Source organism: Mirounga angustirostris, unplaced genomic scaffold (genome assembly GCF_029215605.1).
Source record: "Mirounga angustirostris isolate CCGP_5_RB_7025 unplaced genomic scaffold, mMirAng1.0.hap1 SCAF_7, whole genome shotgun sequence".
In the NCBI taxonomy this organism is placed as follows: Eukaryota; Metazoa; Chordata; class Mammalia; order Carnivora; family Phocidae; genus Mirounga; species Mirounga angustirostris.
The window spans coordinates 6,467,645-6,493,133 of record NW_026991715.1 but is presented as its reverse complement, the minus strand read 5'-3'; the positions used below and the strand labels follow the sequence as shown (position 1 = coordinate 6,493,133).

The following is a 25,489-nucleotide window of genomic DNA, read 5'->3' as shown; positions in this document are numbered from 1 at the left end:
TTTAGCCAATGGTTATGTTTTATTACAGCAAAAGAGATACGGATCCAAATTAGCCAAGGGATACAATAACTCAAGTGGCCCAAAGACCCAGAAAAACAAATAAATTTATGAAGTAGGACATTTAAAGGGCTTATAAGTTACAATACAGGAGCTGAGGGCAAAGGGCAAACAATCCTTTAAGAAAGGCTAATCCATTACTGAATGGTTCTCATTAGGCCACACTGACAAGACAAAAATTCTTTAAAAATTCACAGCTTTTCTGGAACAGGAAAACATAGAAAACTTGAACAGACTGATAACCAGTAAAGGAATTGAATCAGTAATCAAAAATTTCCCAACAAACAAGAGTCCAAGGCTGGATGGCTTCATAAACAAATTTTACCAAACATTTAAAAAAGCTTTAATAGATGTAGTGAAAAGAAGGGCCATATGCACCCCAATGTTCATAGCAGCAATGTCTGCAATAGCCAAACTATGGAAAGAGCCCAGATGCCCTTCAACAGACAAATGGATAAAGAAGATGTGGTCCATATATACAGTGGAATATTACTCAGCCATCAGAAAGGATGAATACCAAAATTTTCCATCAACATGCATGGGACTGGAGGAGATTATGCTAAATGAAATAAGTCAACCAGTTAAAGTCAATTATCCTATGGCTTCACTTAATAATGGAACATAATGAATAGCATGGAGGACATTAGGAAGAGGAATGGAAAAATGAAGGGGGGAATCAGAGGGGCAGATGAACCATGAGAAACTATGGACTCTGAGAAACAAACTGAGGGTTTTAGAGGGGAGGGGGGTGGGAGATGGGTTTGCCTGGTGATGGGTATTAAGGAAGGCACATAATGGATGGAACATGGGGTGTTATAAGAAAACAATGAAACATGGATCACTACATCAAAAACTAATGATATATTGCATGGTGACTAACATAATAAAATTAAATGAAACTAAAAAAATAAAAATATAAAAATAAAAAGATTAATACAGATTCTTCTGACTTTTCCAAAAAAATAGAATTCAAAAGAAAACTTGCAAACTCATTCTATGAGACCAGCATTACCCTGATAGTAAAACCAGGCAAAGACTCTACTGAAAAACAGAACTACAGGCCAATAACCCTGATGAACATGGATGCAAAAATTCTCAACATACTATTAGCAAATCGCATCCTCAGAGGGGAAGAAGAACCATGAGAGACTATGGACTCTGAGAAACAAACTGAGGGTTTTAGAGGGGAGAGCGTGGGGGGATGGGTTAGCCTGGTGATGGGTATTAAGAAGGGCACATATTGCATGGAGCACTGGATGTTATATGCAAACAATGAATCATGGAATACTACATCAAAAACTAATGATGTAGTGTATGGTAACTAAAATAACATTAAAATAAAATAACATAAAATAAAAAAAATAAAATAAAAAACAATCATTCAACATGTTAAATGGGCTTTATTCCTGGGATGCAAAGGTGGTTCAATATTTGCAAATCAATCAATGTGATTCGCCACATTAATAAAAGAAAGGATAAAAACCATACAATACTTTTCATAGATGTAGCAAAAGCATTTGACAAAGTACAACACTCATTCATGATAAAAAGCATTCAAAAAGGAGTGTTAGAGGGAATGTATTCAACATAATGAAGTCCATATACAAAAAATCCACAGCTGGAGGAGGAGCAAGATGGTGGTGGAGTAGGAGACCTAAATTTCGTCTGGTCCCAGGAATTCAGCTAGATAGGGATCAAACCATTCTGTTGAGTTCCTAGGAGCTTAACAGGAGATTGAAGAAAAGAATAGCAGCAATTTCCTGAACAGAAAAGTGACCACTTTCTGGAAGGTAGGACGTGCAGAGAAGTGAATCTGAGGTGATATTAGGGAAGATAGACGACAGTGGAGGGGGCCTCTGTCAGCCGCGACTGGCAAGTGATAGAGCAGCAGAGCACAAAATTGGAAATTTTAGAAGTCGACTCTGCTGAGATCCAGTGGCTAAGCGGGGGTGGAACAGTTGGGACAGTGTGGTCTCAGGACCTTCGGGGTCACAGAAAGACCGGGGGTGCCTGAGTGTGGCAGAGCTCCCAGGTATTGGAGCAGAGACAGAGCTGAGGAGTGGGCTCTCAACTCAGGGTTGCCGTAAACCATGATCCACGGCACAGTTGGGCCACTGCTCTTCCAAAAGGGACCCAACAAACAGCAGATTTGGGGAGACTCCCCTTCCTCCCCCAGGAGGAGCAGTATGGGACTGTATCGCAGGAATGGGCTGGGTTTGGAGACTCCAAATGGGGTCATGTGCCAGAGATAGAAATGCTCAGTCACAGGCCAGGTGAGCAGAGAGTGCGGCCGGAGACCCAGGGAGAAAAGGGAATGGCTGCATTTCTCTGGGGGCTCACTGAGGAGTGGGGCCCCGAGTTCTTGGCTCCTCTGGGGCAGAGATTGGGAGGCCACCATTTTCACTCTCATCCACCAAAGCTGTACCAAAAGCTTGCAGGGAACAAAATCTCCCGAGAGCAAACCCAGCAGATTACTTAGCCCAGACCGGGCAAGGGCGGGGCAATTCCGCCTCCAGCAAAGACATTTGGGAACCACTGTGACAGGCCCCTCCCCCAGAAGATCAGCAAGAACAGCCAGCCAAGACCAAATTTTCCAATCAATAAGAACAGCAGAACTCCAGCGCTAGGGGAATACTGCACATAGAATTCATGGCTTTCCCCCCATGATTCTTTAGTCTTTCAAAGCTAATTTTTTTTAACTTTATCTTTTTTTAAAATTTTTCTTTTTCCCTTTCTTCAACCAACATCTTATCAATCCTTTTTTTAAAAAATCTTTTTATTTTTCATTTTTAGAGTTATATTCTATCCCTTCATAGTAGTTAACCTTATTTTTGGTATATATATACAATTTGTATATATATATATAAGTTGTCTTCTCTTTAAAATTTTGGGATACAGTTTCTTCTAACAGACCAAAATATACCCTAAATCTCTAGTGTATGGCTTTGTTCTAGTCTCCTGCCTGATAATTCTCCCCCAACCTTTTTTTTAAATCCTCTTCTTTCTTTTTTCAACCAACTTCTTATCAGTTCCTTTTATAAAATCTTTTATAATTTTCATCTTTACAGTCATATTCCATCCCTAAATTGTATTTACCCTTATTTTTGTATATATATAAGTTTCTCTTTCTTTAAAATTTTGGGAGGCACTTTCTTCTAACAGACCAAAACACACCCAAAATTTAGTGTGTAGCACTGATCTATGCACCAGACAATCATATGTGATCATATTCGTTTTTTGTTTGTTTTTAACTTTTTTCTTTCTCTCTTTTTTTTTCTTTTTTTTTTCTTTCCCTTTCTTGTCCCCCAGTTTCAGGTCTCTTCTGATTTGTTTAGTGTATAATTTCTTGGGTCGTTGTTACCCTGTTACCATTTTCTTCTCTCATTCATCTATTGTCTTCTGGAAAAAATCACCTCAAAAAAAAGAACAAGAGGCAGTACTGATGGCCAGGGACCAACTCAGTACAGACATTAGTACAATGTCAGAACTAGAGTTCAGAATGATGATTTTAAAGATACTAGCTGGGCTTGAAAAAAGCATGGAAGATATTAGAGAAACCCTTCCCGGAGAAATAAAAGAACGAAAATCTAACCAAGGCCAAATCAAAAAGGCTATTAATGAAGTGCAATCAACAATGGATGCTCTAACTGCTAGGATAAATGAGGAAGAAGAGAGAATTAGTGATATAGAAGACCAAATGATGGAAAATAAGGAAGCTGAAAAAAGAGAGATAAACTACTACTGGATCACGAGGGAAGAATTCGAGAGATAAGTGATACCATAGCCAATGGTATAATAGCCAATTATATAAGCCAATTAATAACAAAAGCAAAGAAACACATCAACAACAATACAGTAATAGTAGGGGACTTTAACATCCCCCTCACTGAAATGGACAGATCGTCTAAGCAAAAGATCAACAAGGAAATAAAGTCTTAAAATGAAACACTGGACCAAATGGACTTCACAGACCTATTAGAACATTCCATCCCCAAGCAACAGAATACACATTGTTCTCTAGTCCCCATGGAACATTCTCCAGAATAGATCACATCGTAGGTCACAAATCAGGTCTCAACTGGTAAAAGATTTGGATCATTCCCTGCATATTTTTGGACCACAATACTTTGAAACTAGAACTCAATCACAAGAGGAAAGTTGGAAAGAACCTAAATACATGGAGGCTAAAGAGCATCCTACTAAAGAATGAATGGGTCAACCAGGAAATTAAAGAAGAATTTAAAAAATTCATGGAAACCAATGAAAATGAAAACACAACTGTTCAAAAATTTGGGATGCAGAGAAGACAGTCCTAAGAGGAAAGTATATAGCAATTCAAACCTTTCTCAAGAAACAAGAATAGTTTCAAATACATAACCTAACCCTACACCTAAAAAAGCTGGAGAATGAACAACAAATAAAGCCTAAACCGAGCAGGAGAAGAGAAATAATAAAGATCAGAGCAGAAATCAATGAAATAGAAAGCAAAAGAACAGTAGAACAAATGAATGAAACTAGGAGCTGGCTCTTTGAAAGAATTAAGAAGATTGATAAACCCCTGGCCAGACCTATCAAAAAGAAAAGAGAATTGACCCAAAGAAGTAAAATCGTGAATGAAAGAGGAGAGATCACAACCAACACCAAAGAAATACAAACAATTCTAAGAACAAATTATGAACAACTATATGTCAGCAAATTAGATAACCTGGAAGAAATGGATGCATTCCTAGAGATGTATCAACTACTAAAACTGAACCAGGAAGAAATAGAAAACTTGAACAGACCTATAGCCACTAGGGAAATTGAAGCAGTCATCGAAAATCTCCCAACAAACAAAACTCAGGGCCAGATGGCTTCCCAGGGAAATTCTACCAAATATTTAAAAAAGAATTAATACCTATTCTTTGAAAGTGTTCCAAAAATTAGCAATGGAAGGAAAAGTTCCAAACTCGTTTTATGAGACCACCATTATCTTGATCCCCAAACCAGACAAAGACCCCATGAAAAAGGAGAACTACAGACGAATATCCTTAATGAACATGGATGCAAAAATTCTCACCAAAATCCAGGATCCAACAGTACATTAAAAGGCTTATTCACCACGACCAAGTCGGATTTATCCCTGGGATGCAAGGTTGGTTCAACATCAGTAAATCAATCAATGTGATACAATACATTAATAAAAGAAAGAACAAGAACCATATGATCCTCTCAATAGATGCACAAAAAGCATTTGACACAGTACAGCATTCTTTCTTGATCAAAACTCTTCAGATTATAAGGATAGAGGATACATACCTCAATATCATAAAAGCCAACTATGAAAAACCCACAGCGAATATCATTCTCAATGGGGAAAAACTGAGAGCTTTCCCCCTAAGGTCAGGAACACGGCAAGGACTGCTATTCAACATAGTATTAGAAGTCCTAGCCACAGCAATCAGACAACAAAATGAAATCAAAGGCATCTGAATTGGCAAGGAAAAAGTCAAACTCTCACTCTTTGCAGATGATATGATACTTTATGTGGAAAACCCCAAAGACTCCACCCGAAAACTGCTAGAACTCATACAGGAATTCAGTCAAGTGGCAGGATATAAAATCAATGCACAGAAATCAGTGGCATTTCTATACACCAACAACAAGCCAGAAGAAAGAGAAATTAAGGAGTCGATCCCATTTACAATTGCACCCAAAACTATAAGATAACTAGGAAAAAAATCTAACGAAATGGGCAAAGAATCTGTACTCAGAAAACCAAAAGAAATTGAGGAAGACACAAAGAAATGGGAAAACTTTCCATGTTCATGGATTGGAAGAACAAATATTGTGAAGATGTCAATGCTACCTTAGAGCAATCTACACATTCAATGCAATCCCCATCAAAATACCATCCACTTTTTTCAAAGAAATGGAACAAATAATCCTAAACTTTGTATGGCACCAGAAAAGACCCTGAATAGCCAGAGGAATGTTGAAAAAGAAAAGCAAGCCTGGTGGCATCACAATTCCAGACTTCAAGCTCTATTACAAAGCTGTCATCATCAAGACATTATGGAACTGGCACAAAAACAAACACATAGATCAATGGAACAGAATAGAGAGCCCAGAAATGGACCCTCAACTCTATGGTCATATAATATTTGACAAAGCAAGAAAGAATGTCCAATGGAACAAAGACAGTCTCTTCAACAAATGGTGTTGGGAAAACTGGACAGCCACATGCAGAAGAATTAAACTGGACTATTTCCTTACACCACACACAGAAATAGACTCCAAATGGTTGAAAGACCTCAATGTGAGACAGGAGTCCATCAATATCCTAAAGGAGAACACAGGCAGCAACCTCTTTGACCTCAGCCGCAGCAACTTCTTCCTAGACACATCGCCAAAGGCAAGGGAAGCAAGGGCAAAAATGAACTATTGGGACTTTATCAAGATAAAAAGCTTTTGCACAGCAAAAGAAACAGTCAACAAACCAAGAGACAACCGACAGAATGGGAGAAGATATTTGCAAATGATGTATCAGATAAAGGGCTAGTATCCAAAATCTATAAAGAACTTATGAAACTCAACACACAAAGAAGAAATGATCCAATCAAGAAATGGGCAGAAGACATGAACAGACATTTTTTCAAAGAAGACATCCAAATGGCCAACAGATGCATGAAAAAGTGCTCAACATATCTCGGCGTGAGGGAAAACCAAATCAAAACCTCAATGAGACACCACCTCACAGCAGTCAGAATGGTTAAAATTAATTAGCCAGGAAATGACAGATGTTGGCAGGGATTCAGAGAAGGGGGACCCTCCTACATTGGTGGGAATGCAAGCTGTTGCAGCCATTCTGGAAAACAGTATGGAGGTTCCTCAAAAAGTTGAAAATAGAGCTACCATACAACTCAGTATTTGCACTACTTGGTATTTACCCCAAAGATACAAATGTAGGGATCCGAAGGGTTATGTGCACTCCGATGTTTATAGCAGCAATGATCACAATAGCCAAACTATGGATAGAGCCAAGATGTCCATCGACAGATGAATGGTCAAGAAGATGTGGTATATATATATATAATGGAATATTATGCAGCCTTCAAAAGGAATGAGGTCTTGCCATTTGCAATTACGTGGATGGAACTGAAGGGTATTATGTTGAGCAAAATAAGCCTATCAGAGAAAGACATGTATCATATGATCTCACTGATATGAGGAATTCTTAATCTCAGGAAACAAACTGAGTGTTGTTGGAGTGTTAGGGAGTAGGAGGGATGGGGTGGCTGGGTAATAGACATTGGGGAGGCTATGTTCTATGGTGAGTGCTGTGAATTATGCACGACTGTTGAATCACAGACCTGTACCTCTGAAACAAATAGCACATTATATGTTAAAAAACAGAAGAAAAGATAGCAGGAGGGTTAAAATGAAGGGGGGGAGTCGGAGGGGGAGACAAACCATGAGGGACTATGGACTCTGAGAAACAACCTGATGGTTCTAGAGGGGAGGGGGTGGGAGGATGGGTTAGCCTGGTGTTGGGTATTAAAGAGGGTACGTACTGAATGGAGCACTGGGTTTTATATGCATACAATGAATCATGGAACACTACATCAAAAACTAATGATGTAATGTATGGTGATTAACATAACATAATAAAATAAAAAAAATAAAATAAAAATCCACAGCTGATAACATCCTCAATGGGGAATGAATGAAAGCTTTTCACTTTTCCTTTATGGTCAGGAACAAGACAGAGATGTCCAGTCTCACCAAAGCTATTTAAAATAATAATGGAAATTGTAAGCCCAACAGTCAGAAACCACAAAGAAATAAAAGGCATCCAAATTGGAAAGAAGTCAAACTTTCACCATTTGTAGATGACACGATACTCTATATAGAAAACCCAAAATAGTCCACCAAAAAATTGCTAGAACTGATACATGAATTCTAGAGTTGCAGTATATAAAATCAACATACAGAAAACTGTTCATTTTCTATACACCAATAATGAAACCACCAAAAGAGAAATCAAGGAATCAATCCCATCCACAATTGCACCAAAAACCATAAGATACTTAGGAATAAACCTAACCAAATAGATAGAATATCTGTACTCTGAAAGCTGTAACACTGATGAAAGTAAGTGAAGATTACAAAAGAAATGGAAAAACCCATTAAAGTCTCATGGATTAGAAGAACAAATATTGTTAAAATGTTTATATTATGGAGTGCAATCTACACATTTAATGCAATGCCCATCAAAATTCCATGAACATTTTTCGGAGATAGAAGAAGCAATTCTGAAAATTTCTATGGAACTATCAAAGACCCTGAATAGCCAAAACAATCTTGAAAAAAAAATATCAAAGCTAGAGGCATCACATTTTCAGCTTCAAGTTATATCACAAAGCTGTAGTGATAAAGACAGTATGGTAATGGCACAAAATAGAAAAAGAGATAAATAGAACAGAATAGAAAACCTGGAAATGATCCCACTACTGTATGGTCAACTATTCTTTGACAAAGCACGAAAGAATATCCAATGGAAAAAAGTCTCTTCAATAAATGTTGGTGGGAAAAGTGGACAGCCACATGCAGAAGAATGAAACTGGACCACTTTCTTACACCACACACAAAAATAAATTCAAAATGGATGAAAGATCTAAATGTGAGACAGGAATCCATCAAAATCCTAGAAGAGAGCACAGGCAGCAACTTCTTTGACATCTGCCATAGCAACTTCTTTCTAGATATGTCTCCTGAACAAGGGAAACAAAAGCAAAAATACGCTATTAGGACTTTATCAAAATAAAAATCTTCTGCACAGCAAAGGAAACAATCAACAAAACTAAATGACAACCTATAGAATGGGAGATATTTGCAAATAACATATCTGATAAAGGGTTAGGATCCTATATATATATATAATTCAACACCCCCAAAACAGATAAGCCAGTTAAAAATGGGCAGAAGACATGAGTAGACATTTTTTCAAAGAAGACATCCAGATGGCTAACAGACACAAGAAAAGCTGCTCCATATTGCTCATCATCAAGGCAATACAAATCAAAACTGCAATGAGATATCACTTCATGCCAGTCAGAATATCTAAAATTGGCAACACAGGAAACAACAGGTGTTCACAAGGATGTGGAGAAATGGGAACCCTCTTACACTGTTGGTGGAAATGCAAACTGGTGCAGCCACTCTGGAAAACAGTATGGAAGTTGTTCAGAAAGTTGAAAATACAACTTCTTTTTGATCCAGCAATTGAACTACTAGGTATGTGACCAAAGAATACAAAAATACTAATTTGAAGGGATACATGAACCTCAATGTTTACAGCAGTATTGTCAACAATAGCCAAATTATGGGAAAAAAAACAAATGTACATTGAGTGATGAATGGGTAAAGAAGGTGTGGTATATAGACACAATGAAATATTTTTTTTAAAGATTTTATTTATTTATTTGAGAGAAAGAGATAGAGAGCATGAGAGGGGGGAGGGTCAGAGAGAGAGAGGCAGACTCCCTGCTGAGCAGGGAGCCTGACGTGGGACTCGATCCCGGGACTCCAGGATCATGACCTGAGCCGAAGGCAGTCGCTTAACCAACTGAGCCACCCAGGCGCCCGACACAATGAAATACTACTCAACCATCAAAAAAATGAAATTTGCCATTCACAGGGACATGTGTTGAGCTAGAGTGTATTATGTTAAGTGAAATAACTGTCATGGAAAGACAAAAGCCATATGATTTCACTCATAGGTGAAATTTAAGAAACAAAACCGATGAACATATGGGAGGGGGGAAAAGCAAAGAGAGGGAAATAAACCATAAGAGACTCTTAACTATAGAGAAGAAAATGAGGGTTGATGGAGGGAAGAGGGTAGGGGATGGGCTAGATGGGTGATGGGTGATGGGTATTCAGGAACATATTTGTTAAGATGAGCAAAATGAAAAGAAATATGAGATTTAAGATTCAGATAGAGCAAAAAACCCTCCTGTTTTTCAAAGAAATAATCATCTAACTAGAAAAACCAACATCAACACATCCTTTTAATAACTTAAAAAGAGAGTTCATAAAGATCAGTCTTTATGTGTATTTCTTATACACTAACAGTGCAACTGTAGAAAGAGAAATTAGAGAAACAATTCCATTTACAATAGCTCCAAAAACCATAAGATACCTCATAATAAACCTAACCAAAGAGGTAAAGGATCTATACTCTAGGAACTACAGAACACTCATGAAAGAAATTGAAGAAGACACAAAAAGATGGAAAAATATTCCATGCTCATAGATCAGAAGAATAAATATTGTTAAAATGTCTATGCTACCGAGAGCAATCTATACCTGCAATGCCATCCCGATCAAAATTCCAATGACATTTTTCAAAGTGCTGGAGCAAACAATTCTAAAATTTGTATGGAATCAGAAAAGACCCCGAATCGCCAAGGAAATGTTAAAAGAAAGACAAAGCTGGGGGCATCATGTTGCCTGATTTCAAGCTATATTACAAAGCTGTGATCACCAAGACAGTGTGGTATTGGCAAAAAACAGACACATAGACCAATGGAACAGAATAGAGACTCCAGAAATGGACCCTCAACTCTATGGTCAAATAATCTTCAACAAAGCAGGGAAAAGCAGTCTCTTCAATAAATGGTGCTCAGAAAATTGGACAGCTATATACAGAAGGATGAAACTCGACCATTCTCTTACACCATACACACAGATAAACTCAAAATTGATGGAAGACCTCAATGTGAGACAGGAATACAAAAAAAACCTAGAAGAGAACATAGGGAGTAACCTCTTTGACATCGACAACAGCAACATCTTTCAAGACATGTTTCCAAAGGCTAGTGAAACAAAAGCAAAAATGAACTTTTGGGACTTCATCAAGATAAAAAGCTTCTGCACAGCAAAGGAAACAGTCAACAAAACAAAGAGGCAACCCACAGAATGGGAGAAGATATTTGCAAATGACACCACGGACAAAGGGCTGGTATCCAAGATCTATAAAGAACTTCTCAAACTCAACACCCAAAATACAAATAATCAAGTCCAAAAATGGGCAGAAGACACAAACAGGCACTTCTCCAAAGAAGACATACAAATGGCTAACAGACACATGAAAAAATGTTCATCATCATTAGCCATCAGGGAAATTCAAATCAAAACCACATTGAGATACCACCTTACACCAGTTAGAATGGCAAAAATTGACAAGGCACGAATGTTGGAGAGGTTGTGGAGAAAGGGGATCCCTCTTACACTGTTGGTGGGAATGCAAGTTGGTACAGCCACTCTGGAAAACAGTGTGGAGGTTCCTCAAAAATTTAAAAATAGAGCTACCGTATAACCCAGCAATTGCACTCTTGGATATTTACCCCAAAGACACAGATGTAGTGAAAAGAAGGGCCATATGCACCCCAATGTTCATAGCAGCAATGTCCACAATAGCCAAACTGTGGAAAGAGCCCAGAAACCCTTCAACAGACGAATGGATAAAGAAGATGTGGTCCATACATACAATGGAATATTACTCAGCCATCAGAAAGGATGAATACCCAACTTTTGCATCAACATAGAAGGGACTGGAGCAGATTATGCTAAGTGAAATAAGTCAAGCAGAGAAAGTCAATTATCCTATGGTTTCACTTATTTGTGGAACATAGGAATAGCATGGAGGACATTAGGAGGAGGAAGGGAAAAATGAAGGGGGGGGGAATCAGAAGGAGAGATGAACCATGAGAAACTATGGGCTCCAAGAAACAAACTGAGGGTTTTAGAGGGGAGGGCGGTGGGCAAATGGGTTTGCCTGGTGATGGGTATTAAGGAAGACACATATTACATGGAGCACACGGAGTTATACGCAAATAATGAATCATGGATCACTACATTAAAAATTAATGATGTAATGTATGATGACTAACATAACATTAAAAAAAAGAATGTTATGTTTTAGAATTATTTGAACATAACATAAAATAATCTTCTCATAAAGGAATGGATAGATTTCTTCAATAAAAGATTAAGGAAATAGTATTTAATTACATTAAAATTACGAATATTTATCTAGTAAAAGACATCATGGCCAAAGTTAACACAATGATACAGACTGAAAAAAGATAATCTACATGCCTAAAATAATCAAAATAATAGAATCTAAAATGTTTAAGAAATTTCTACATATCATTGAAGAGACCTCAATTTAACTAAAAATCAGGGAAATAAAATTTAGATAACAATAAAGTACCACTTTGTTAAATAAAATAGCAAAACTTTAGAGGCTGAATAATGTTAAGTGGTGCAATGAATGTGGGCATATAGAATTTTTCTAAATTGCTGCTCGTAACATATTGGATGTTGGCATCTTTGGGTACAATCTACTGGTATCAGTTAATTTATATTTAAGATTCAGCAATTGTGCTCATGGTCATTTATACAAAAATAAATTATCAGAAAAATCTGAATAATGAAAACAATTGTAGTAACTTCAAATCTGCTTCTAGTTATGAATAACAATTTCCCCAAAGTATGTGATTTAACCCAAAATTATTTATTTTTTAATAAAAGTGCCTAGATTTAAGCAGTTTGTGATGGAAGATAAAATTTAAGCATTTCTTAGTAAATCTTAGATTAAATTAAAATAACAAAAGATGACATCTTCAATGGCATCAAAAATTGTTTTCAAGCCATAGAAATAAAAACCAGGTAATACAGTAATAAATAAATTAATTTAAGTAACAACTTCAAATAGGTGCTTTCATGTATGGGAATGTGATAAATATTAAATGGCATTATAAATCACTGTAGAAAGAGGGTCCAAAGCAAGATATAATTTTGTGAAAATTGGAAAACCTATATAAAATATGAAAATAGACTATTATTTTGCTTTCACAAGAGATACATTAATGACTTTTAAGGCAATTCTTTGAAAAGGATATCTGAATGGCCAGTAAATATATGGCACAACTACCCATGTCAGTAAAAACAAAAATTTATTATTAATGTAAGAATGAAAAACCGTTTCTCACAAATAAGTCCACAAAAGTTTTTATTTTTTTTAAGATTTATTTTATTTATTTTAGAGACAGAGAAAGAGAGCATGAGTGGGGGCAGGAGCAGAGGGGGAGGGAGAATCTCAAGCAGACTCCCCATTGAGGAAGGAGCCTGATGTGGAGCTCAATCTCTGGACCCTGAGGTCATGACCTGAGCCATAATTAAGAGCCAGCTGCTTAATCAACTGAGCCACCCAGACCCCTCTATATTCATAAAAGTTTTAAAAAAAAAAACTAACAAATGATTTGACAATGTAGTGAAAGAAAATGCTCTCTCTGTTTTCATCACTAGTGAAAATATAAAATCCTACCAAATTTTCTTGCATACAATGGGATGGTGTTTTTGAAAACCCAGATATTGTCCATCTAGGATATTGTTTCTATCCTATATAACTCCTAGGTGGAGAACATCATTAACAAAATGAATGGTTACTTAGATGCTGAAGTCAATATTATTATTTTTTTTTAATTTTTTTAAAAGATTTTCTTTATTTATTTGACAGAGAGATAGTGAGAGAGCACAAGTAGGCAGAGCAGCAGGCAGAGGGAGAGGGAGAAGCAGGCTCTCTGCTGAGCGGGAGCCAGATGCAGGACTTGATCCCAGGACCCTGGGATCATGACCTGAGCAGAAGGCAGACACTTAAGTGACTGAGCCACCCAGGCACCCTGAAGTCAATATTAAATGAGCAGTAGATTCATATGGAAGTAATGGTTCAGAACTGGACATGGTAAATATGAGATGCAGAAGGAATGTTAAAACAATATAAATAGCAGGCATCTGGTAGCATCTGGAATTTAGAAAAAAAATATTAAATGAAGATATATAGATGCAGTGATCATAAACATGAATCAAAGAAAATGAGAAGGACAATTTGAAAATTTGGGGAGTCTAATTATCCATGGAGGAAAAATTAACCAAGCACATAAGATTTGGAGATAATGACAAGATAACCAGTACTAGAATCCAAATAGAGTAAACACAAATAGCAAGTGTTCAAATAAGAAAAGGAAAAGAAATTAAAATTGTGTTGAAATCTCCAGTGTAGAAATCTCAAGTCAAATGACTCCCCAACTGAAATCACTTTAATTATCAATTTGGAAATAATGAATTTAAAAAAAAATTTTTTTTAAGATTTTATTTATTTATTTGAGACAGAGAGAATGAGATAGAGAGAGCATGAGAGGGAGGAGGGTCAGAGGGAGAAGCAGACTCCCTGCCGAGCAGGGAGCCAGAGGAAATAATGAATTTTAAGAGTTCTATTTAGAGGTAATAAAGCCCAAATCTCAATGAGCATATCTATTCATTTTATTTTAGAAACAGGAAACCAGCTGCCTGTTTGTCACTTAGTCTTGTGGAGTTAGTAGTGAAATACTTTGAAATTATGAAAATAATTTTAAAAGGAGATTGCAAATAGAGTCATTAATATGTGAATGAGCCAAGTGATACGGGGGCACAAATAGGAGGGTTATACTATTAATCTAGAAAGTAACTGCATTTTAGTTTGATCTCAAATATTAATAAGATTCACATTTTCAAAATAACTAATTTTATATGAGGCCTTAGGAGAAAAAGTAGGTAATAACATACATTACTATAACTAAAGACTAGGGACTGGATAACCTGCAGGGATTACAACTTGAAATCACAGATGGCTTAGCAAAATGTGTTACTAGGTTTTCCAGGTTTTCTCTAGAAATTTAAATATTTTCAGTTGCTTAATAAGTAGTTACAATTCTCCCTAGAAACATCAGAAGGTAAGTCCAAGGAAGATGGTATATATTTCGAACTGTCCTTCTGAAGTTCAGTAACTGGAACTACATGTCCTTCAAAAGCTACATATTAGAAGTTTTGTTACTTTGAAGTCCTCCAGATAGAGAGGTAATTTTCCATGTTGACCTGCAACTTGTATGTTTATATTATCTGTAAAATTAGAGTAACGTATTTCTTATATTTAATACAGGGAATTGTGAATATTAAGTTAAATAATAACAATGATGATGCAAAGTAAATGTAAGACATTATTTAGAGCAATAAAATATATGCTACTTATGGACCTTTGCAAGACTCCAGTGGCTCTACTCTATTCGTGTTTTCAATCACTTATGGGAATCTTATGGATTCCACCTATATGCAAACATCTATTGTTTACTCATTCCATAAAAAATTTAAATATATAGTTTATCCAATCAAAAACCAACAAACTAGTAAGGAAGACAATATTTAAAAAAATAATTGCAAGTGAGTAACAGTGGAACTTACTGCAAGTATAAAAAAAGTGTGATAAGATGTGTGCAATAAAGGTAATTCTGATCTAATGAACATACACTGAATGACACATTGATGAGGAATTCATAAAAAGTAATACATTCTATTTTACAACAATTCTGATGTGCATAGGAGGATAAAACAATCTCAGAGAAGTTAATTAACTTGCCTGATGACACAGGAGTTAGTGGTAGAGCAGGATTGCAAACTCATGTTTGATCTTAAGGTCCACAATATTAGCTTTTTATATAGAACAGAGGTAGATGCCACACATCTTCTGTAAATTTAACATATGCAGAACTTGCTGTCTACAGAATGAAGGAAGAAACATATAGAAAGATGCATGTGATTGAAACTTGAAGGACATATAAGATATGATTTACAAAGGCAAAGGATTGTGGAAGAGGAAAGACATTCTTCTTTTTTAAGATTTTTAATTTTTTTTATTGATTTATTTGGAGAGAGAGAGAGTGAGAGAGAGGTCACAAGCAGGGGGGAAGGGTAGAGGGAGAAGCAGACTCCCCAATGAGCAGGGAGCCTATGTGGGACTGGATCCAGGTTCATGACCTGAGCCAAAGGCAGACACTTAACCCACTGAGCCACCCACGAGCCCAGAGGAAAGACATTCTGAGTAAAAGAAAACTCCTGAGTAGGGACCTACCTTCAGATTTATGTGTTGTATCTTTGGGATCTGTAAGTAGAAATGTGTGGAGTTGACATTGGGAAATGGAGAACACATGACTTGAAATAAAGGCTTGAAAGACTTTCTGCGATACCCCACAAACAAGATCAATAAGGAGATGAAAGTCTGTTCTGCAGAAAATTTGAGCCATTTAATGCTTTTGAGAAAAAGAATGATATAATCCAATGGTGCTTTGGGGAAAACCCAAAAGGACTGTGTCAAATGACTGAAAAATAGAAAATCAGATTTATGCATAATGTCAGTGGGTGCAGATGCAAATAAGATTTTTTTTTCTTCTGAAGTATTGATGAACTTTTTCAAAAGGCATCAGCAATCCTTTTTGTGAAAAGTGTTTTCCTCTTCTACCAGGAGGCAAGGGCAGTTTTTGCTTGTTGTTTTATGTATAACAAAGTGCCTAGTTCTTGTCTGGTGGTGGGATCATAATGATCATTCATTGAATGAGGCACATCTAGCCCAGAAACGGGTTCAGTGACCCTGATCTGCATTCAGTCAACAAGATCTTGCCTTTTTTTTCTCCCTTGTTCCTCTCAGTTTCTCTTCAGTCCAAGATTTTTTTCCCTTTATTATTCACTGCCTTTCAGTATTCTGTTGTTGTGCACTGTTTTTACTTAGCTAACATGACTCCCCCCTCTTCTGTCCACCCCACTCCCTTGAATTTCCTGTTTAACCTGTAAGTATAAGTATAAAAAAACTTGTCAGTATAAGTATAAAAAACTGTTTAGCTACAGTTGTGTTGTATATTTTTCAAGATATTTGTGGCAAACAATGACTTTTTATCCCAAAACATGAGGATTTGATAATTCAAGATGTTAATAAATTTGTGAGGAAATTATTATACTATACATATAGTGAAATAATGTGCATTTATCCTTAAGTGCATACCTCTACAATCTATACCAAAACATAATATATTATATATATATATAAAGGATAATGTATTCTTCTGAATATCCTATAACTAAGGCTTTGCTAATGTAAGTTTCAACTGGAGAAGTCTGAGTTTACTGTTTGGAAATAAGTGCCTAAACAACCATAAAACGTTGTTCTCTCTAGTTTCCTGTGAGGGAGCCATAAAGTAAATGAGAGTTTGTGGTGTGGTTTAGACAAAATATGAGGTAATGCAATATAACATAATAACACATAATATTCCTGTGTCCTTTCATTAATGTTCAGCTTGAAGCAATTAAAAAAAAAAAAAACATGGAACCATTAAAGGGCTATACAGTCTCTATTTCTCCACTTAATAAACTTAAATACTGCATTGCTCTGTTGATAAATAACAATTCAAAACTGTGTCTCATAAATAGAGACCACCTAGTCTTGATCAGTCCTACTGTGCCCACACTGCTATGCTTCAACTCTGATATGGACTAAACAAAAAGATGATTTTGCTTATGTGAAAGGACTGTGAGAGGTGTAGAATTAAAACACACCAGAATTTGTTAGTGCACATGGACTGTAAAATAGAGTTATGAGCAGAAACTGGGATGGCAAGTGAGACCTAATTATAGAGCCAGTTCCTGTCATTTATTAATAATGGAGGCAAGGGGGGCGCCTGGGTGGCTCAGTCGTTAAGCATCTGCCTTCGGCTCAGGTCGTGATCCCAGGATCCTGGGATCGAGCCCCGTGTCGGTCTCCCTGCTCCACGGGAAGCCTGCTTCTCCCTCTTCCACTCCCCCTGCTTGTGTTCCCTCTCTCGCTGTGTCTCTCTCTGTCAAATAAATAAATAAAATCTTAAAAAAAAATAATGGAGGCAAGGGCAGCACAGTGTTAAATGATTACAACACTTCCTTAAGCAATTTCTCTTTCATAAGCTACTCCAAAGAAATTTGATTTCTGGGTTTGAACATAGAATAAACTGCAGGATGGCAGCACATTTCAGTTCCTGCAATGATCCCAGCTGTGTAAGTAGGATTGGGGCTTAACAGCAGTATATGGCCCTAATAAAGCAGAAAGATAAATAAGAAAACAATTAGATACAGGTAAAAAAAAAAAAAGAAAAGGCACCTGGCCCATGGAGTTTCTCAGGCTCTGTAGGTTTCTTGGCACTCCTAATCTCCTAATTTAAAGACTCGTTAATTATATAATTCTGGTCCAACTTGAAAGAGCCAATGAATCTGACATTCTGTGTATAATTCAAGGATGCAGCTCAGTTGCTTAAAATCGTACCTTGTAGGAAAAAAAATGACCAGAGATCTCTTAGAATTAAATTAATCAGATTACTGCAGGGGGTGGGGTGCTAAGGCTTCTAGGATTAATATAAGCAGCCGGAGAAAGCTTTTCTCCTTTTGATGCTTGTCCTCCGCAGAGCAGCAATCCATTTACACAGTCACAACAAAGTTTAATAAATCATCCAGGCCAGCACACAACACAGGACTCCTAAACCAACCACCCCCTTTGCAGGAGAGGGAGGGCTAGAGCGGAAAGGAAGATGTCTGACCCCAAAATAAAAATCACAATCATTTCCTATAAAAATGTGCCTCGATTCACTAAGTGTCTATTGAATATGACTCATTAAATCTCTGCCTTCATTTAATTGACATCCTAATGAAGAAAGACAGACAAAAATCAGATAAATTAGTTTGGTGTCAGATGGGGGAAATGCTAAGGAGAATAAAAACAAAACAATATTTAGCAAGAGGCCATTTATGGAGCAGAAAGCACTTAGGTAAGAGCCTGAAAGTAGTGAGCAATTGATCTAAGGAATAGAGAATGGTCTGAGGAACAGTCAGTACAAACACACTGGGTTTGAGCATGCCAAGTGTGTTCCAGAAATGAGGAGGCCAGTGTGGCTGGTGGTAAGCGAGCCAAAGAGTTGGTAGGAACAGGGGATGAAGGAGTGTGATAGGTTCCATTTTGAATACACGAAAGATAACATGCTCTATTATTTATGTGAAGTCAAGGCAAAAGATCAGGCAAAACATAAGCTTTAGAGAGAGTTATTAAACTATATGTTGCATGTGGGGGGTGATGGACTATGAAACGTTATAGGAAATCTTTTGGAAAAAGTCCATATTTTTAGCTGAGTGGTAGCCACATATTCAAACATGTATCAAATTTCATCCATGCTATACTTAAGATGAATTCAGTCAACTCTCCTTTCTACACATATGTTGCACTTCCATAAGAAGCTTGTACAAATACAAGGAGACAACAGCATAATACTGCCATATTATATCTAAGCCATCCCTCACAAAATTAATCCATCTATTTACTGATGATGTTAAAAGATGAAAAATATAACACCCAGTGCTCCATGCAGAACGTGCCCTCTTTAACACAAACAATGAGTCATGGAACACTACATCAAAAACTAATGATGTAATGTATGGGGATTAACATAACAATAAAAATTTTTAAAAAGATGAAAAGTAAGTATGTAGCAATATTATGCCATAGACATTTATTTCATTAGTAATTCACTTAAAACATTTTATATAATTTGTTCATCCATAAAAGTTATGGTAGGACAAGTTTTCATGAATAATTTAGCAGCAAAAAGCAAAACAAAGCAAAAAAATAATTTAGCCGCATGGAATATGTTGTAATCAGAAGTAACATACAATATTTTATGTAATGTACAATATTATATATATAATGTGTACATTCCTTCTCTGTTAGAGAAGTATATATACATTTTCCAAAACCTCAAACTGAAACATCAAGCACACTTCTCTAAATGACTCTCAGAGGTGGGAAGGCCCATGCAAATAGAAAGAAAGGAAGCCAGTGCCTTGATCATTGAAGAGAGCAACAAGAGAATAAAAAAAATGATTGTGAAAGTAGGAAATCAAAATATGCTACTGTGTAGGTGAAGAAATCCCCTGCAAGACTCTTGCTAAGGAAATGAGAGAGATTAATTTTATACATAGGAAAATAGTCTAAAGATAAAGGAGGAGCCATCTCTCTTTTCTTCAATAGTATTTATTTTTAAAATGTTACAAAGTATATCCAAAATTATGTTTGTACATTATAAATGTGATCTCATTTGTCTTAATACCACCCTGCAATGTTAATATTCACAAATACTAAAATTTACAGAGTGGAAAATGAGGCTTGGAGAAATTATCTAAGATTACACAGAAAAATAATGTTTGAGCCTTTTGAAGTAGGCATTTTCACTATACCCTCACCTACTTCTCCAGTAAAAAGACCCATACCAGAATATCTCATGGGTACATCAGATTCCAAGAGAGGGAGTAAGAGATGGGCATATTGGTGAGGTACTATTTCCACTACAACTTACCATTATTAGCAATAAGTATTACTTAAGGTGCTTCTAACTGATGATTTCTCAATGTCTTCTGTTTGCTTGGTGTTTGAATAATCTCATTTCCACTAGTACATGATTCCTTCTACACCTTGGTAGACAAAATTTGTATTAGTATCATAGGGTGATATGCTGCATTCAGTGGAAAATCTCATTGAATTCCCAGCATTTCATGAGCCTTCTTGTGACTCGTAGTGTATTTCTGAAGTGATAAGCCACATTACACAGTTGAGTTGACTAGCTGCTAAAATTAGATTATATGTGTCTTGGGAAACCTCTTATGTTCTAATGATAAAATGTACTATGTGTGTTATCTACATTTATTTTTTTTTAATCACATCAAGCTAACAATAAACTTTAATATTCCTGGTTTATAAAAACTTTTTCCCTATGTAGACATGTAGGTGTGGTGATTTAAGCTAGAAGTCCTTGATATTTCCATGACACAGTCTTGACCACTCTTCACATGTTATATTCTCTACAGTGAATACATTTATCATGGCATGGGAGAATCAGACCTTCAACTCAGACTTCATCCTACTGGGAATCTTCAATCACAGCCTCACCCACATCTTCCTCTTCTCTCTGGTCTTGGGCATCTTCACGGTGGCCTTCATTGGAAACACTGTCATGATTCTCATCTTCCTGGACACCCAGCTTCACACACTCATGTACTTCCTCCTCAGCCAACTGTCCCTCATGGACCTCATGCTCATCTGCACCACTGTACCCAAGATGGCTTTCAATTACTTGTCTGGCAGGAAGTCCATCTCTCTGGCTGGTTGTGGAGCCCAGATATTCTTATATGTGTCCCTGCTTGGAGCAGAATGTTTCCTGTTGGCTACAATGGCTTATGACCTTTATGTTGCCATTTGTCACCCATTACAATACTCAGTTTTCATGAACCAGAAAATCTATTGTGTTATGGTTGTTTCTTCCTGGATTGTTGGCTTTCTTGATGGTATAATTGTCATTGCAGTTGCACTGTCTTTCCCATATTGTGGTGCCTGAGAGATACCCCACTTTTTCTGTGATGTCCCTGCCCTTCTCACTCTTTCATGCACTAATACATTGCTATTTGAAAGGTTAATGTTTATTTGCTGTGTAATTATACTTCTCTTTCCTGTAGCAGTAATCATTGTTTCCTATGTTCATGTTATTGTGGCCGTCATTCACATGGGGTCTGGGAAGGGCCCCTGAAAAGGTTTTGCCACCTGTTCTTCCCACCTCATGGTGGTAGGAATGTACTATGGAGCAACCATGTTTATATACATGTGGCCTGTTTCTGATCGTTCCCCCACCCAGGACAAGATGGTGTCAGCCTTCTATACCATCCTTACTCCCATGCTGAATCTCCTCATCTACAGCCTTCACAACAAGGAAGTGGCCAGAGCATTCATGAAGGTGTTGGGGAAGAGCAAGTCTGGAGAGCAAATTTTCAATTAACTTTTTTCTATCTTCTTTGCTTTATGCTGACATTGATCTATTCAACTGGTACAGTTCAGCACCCAATATTTACCTAACTTTGTATCAAAACTTTTACAGAGAAGCACACAAGATTTAGAAAGTGAAAAACTGTCTGCATGCTTTTTTGTTCAAATATTATATTTCTTTGTTATGGAAACTTCAAAGTATGGCTACAAGTAAATATTTGCTGTAAGATAATATGCACAATGCATAGTCTGTCTTATGCAATACCAGTTAACAACAGAGAGATATTTGTGAATCACAATACCACATAATATTATAGTAAAATAGGGCACTGATAAACTATTTTTGTTCATTTCTATTCTTTATTTTTTTATTATGTTGTTAGCCAGCATAGAGTACATTATTTTTTGATGTAGAGTTCAATGATTCATGAGTTGCATATAAAACTCAGTGCTCATTACAAAACATGGCCTCCTTAATACGCATCACCCAGCTACCCCATCCCAACACACACCTCCCCTCTGAAATCCTCAGTTTGTCTCCTGGAGTCCATAGGCTCTCATGATTCATCTCCCTCTTTGATTTGCCACCCCCCCTTCAGTTTTCCCTTCCTTCCCCTATTGTCTGCAGTGCTATTCCTTATGTTCCACATATGAGTAAAACCATATGATAATTGTCTTTCTCTGTTTGACTTATTACATTTAGCATAATCCCTTCCAGTTCCATCCATGTTGATGCAAATTGTGGGTATTCAACCTTTCTGATGGCTGTGTAATATCTCGTTGTATATATGGACCACATCTTCTTTATCCATTCATCTGTTGTAGGGCATCTAAGCTCCTTCCACAGTTTGGTTATTATGGATATTGCTGCTATGAACATTGGGGTGCATGTGCCCCTTCTTTTCACTACGTCTGTATCTTTGGGGTAAATACCTAGTAGTTCAATTGCTGGGTCATAGGGTACCTCTATTTTTAATGTCTTGAGGAAACTCCATCCTGTTTTCCAAAGTGGCTGTACCAGCTTGCATTCCCACCAACAGTGTAAGAGTGTTCCCCTTTCTCTACAACTTCTCCAACATTTGTTGTTTCCTCTCTTGGTAATATTTGCCATTCTAACTAGTGTAAGGTGGTATCGCATTTTGGTTTTGATTTATATTTCCCTGATGGCTAGTGATATGGAGCATTTTATTATGTGTCTGTGGCAATTTGTATGTCTTCTTTGGAAAAGTGCCTGTTCATGTCTTTTGCCAATTTATTGACTGGATTAATTGTTTCTGGGTGTTAAGTTTCATAAGTTCTTTACAGATCTTAGATACCAGCCCTCTATCTGATATGTCATTGGTGAATATCATCTCCCATTCCGTAGGTTCCCTTTTATTTTTGTCGACTATTTCCCTTGCCATGCAGAAGATTTTTATTTTGATGAATTCACAATAGTTCATTTTGCTTTTGTTTCCCTTGCCTTTATAGACATGTCAAGAAGTTCCTGTGGCCAATGTTGAAGAATTTACTGCCTATATTCTCCTCTAGGATTTTGTTGGATTCCTATCTCACATTGAGGTCTTTCATCAATTTTGAGTTTATCTTTGTGTATGGTGTAAGAGAATGATCGAGTTACATTCTTCTGTATATAGCTGTCCAATTTTCCCAGCACCATTTATTGAAGAGACTGTCTTTTTTCCATTGTATGTTTTTCCCTGCTTTGTCAAAGAGTAGTTGACCAGAGACTTGAGGGTCCATTTCTGGAGATGCTATTCCATTCCATTGATCTATGTGTCTGTTTTTGTGACAGTACCATGCTGTCTTGTTGATCACAGCTTTGTAATATAGCTTTAAGTAAGGCAGTGTAATGCCCCCAGTTTTGTTTTCTTTTTCAAAATTCCTTTGGTGATTTACGGTCTTTTCTGGTTCCATACAAATTTTAGGATTGTTTGCTCCAGCTCCTTGAAAAATGCAAATGGCATTTTAATAAGATGGCACTGAAAGTGTAGATTGCTCTGGGCAGAATAGACATTTTAACGTTTATTCTTCTAATCCACGAGTATGGAATGTTTTTCCATCTTCTTGTGTCTTCCTCCATTTCTTTCATTAGTGTTCTGTAGATTCTAGAGTTTAGATCTTTACCTCTTTGGTTAGGTTTATTCCTAGTTGTCTTAGGTTTTTTGGTGCTATTGCTATTGAATCAATTCCTTAATTTCTCTTTCTACAGTTACATTGTTAGTGTATAGAAAAGAAAATGATTTCTGTGCATTGATTTTGTATCCTGCCACATTGCTGAAATGCTATATGAGTTCTAGTAATTTGCGGGTGGAGTCTATTAGGTTTTCCACATAAAGTATCATGTCATCTGTGAAGAGAGAGAGTTTGCCTTCTTCTTCGCCATTTTGAATGTCTTTTATTTCGTTTTGTTGTCTGATTGTTGGGGCTAGAACTTCTACTACTATGTTGAACACTAGTGGTGAAAGTGGGCAACCCTGTCGTGTTCTCAACCTGAAGGGAAAAGCTTTTAGCTTTTCCCCATTAAGACTGATATTCGCTGTGGGCTTTTCCTAGATGGCTTTTACGACATTGAGGAATATTCCACCTATCCCTATATTCTGAATAGTTTTAATGAGGAAAAGATGCTGTATTTTGTCAAATTCTTTTTCTGCATCAATTGAGAGGATCATATGATTCTTGTCTTTTCTTTTATCAATGTGCTCTATCACATTGATTGATTTGTGGTTGATGAACCACCTTGCATCCCAGGAATATATCCCACCTGGTTGTGATGGAAAATCCTTTTAATATACTTTTGGATTCTATTGGTTAGGATCTTGTTGAGTATTTTGGCATCCATGTTTATCAGGGATATTGGTCAGTAGTTCTCCTTTTTGGTGGGGTCTTTGCCTGGTTTTGGGATCAGGGTAATGCTAGCCTCGTAGAACAAGTTTGGAAGTTTTCCTTCTGTTTCTATTTTTTTTGAACAGCTTCAGAAGAATAGGTATGATTTTTTTTCTTTAAATCTTTAGTAGAATTCCCCTGGGAAGCCATTTGGCCCTAGACTCTTTTTTTTTTTTTTGGTAGGGGGGAGGTTTCTGATGACTGCTTCAATTTCCTTGCTGGTTATTGGTCTCTTCAGATTGTCTATTTCTTCCTGTTTCAGTCTTAGTTTATAAGTTTCCAGGAAGGCATCCATTTCTTCTAGGTTGCTTAATTTTTTGGCATATAGTTGTTGATAATAGTTTCTAATAATTGTTTCTATTTCCTTGGTGTTAGTCATGATCTCTCCCCTTTCATTCATGATTTTATTCATTTGGGTTCTTTCTCTTTTCCTTTGGATAACTCTTGCCAGTGGTTTATCGATCTTATTAATTCTTTCAAAGAACCACCTTCTAGTTTCATCTATCTGTTCTGCTGTTTTTCTGGTTTCTATTTCATTGATCTCTGCTCTAATCTTTATTATTTCTCTTCTCCTGCTTGGTTTAGGTTATACTTGCTGTTTTTTCTCCAGCTCCTTTACATATAAGGTTAGCTTGTGCATTCAGGATTTTTCTGCTTTTTTGAGTGACCCTTGGATGGCTATGTATTTCCTTGTTAGGACCACCTTTGCAGTATCCCATAGTTTTGGACCAAAGTGTTTTTTGTTCTCATTGGTTTCCATGAATTGTTTAAGTTGTTCTTTAATTTCCTGGTTGACCCAAATATTCTTTAGCA

At 36.8% G+C, this 25,489-nt stretch overlaps 1 pseudogene; it reads left to right on the top strand.

The window, feature by feature from the left end:
• The first annotated feature begins 20,858 nt into the window (after positions 1–20,858).
• On the top strand, positions 20,859–21,836 carry LOC123853897 (olfactory receptor 2M3-like; annotated as a pseudogene).
• The last annotated feature ends 3,653 nt before the right edge of the window (positions 21,837–25,489 follow it).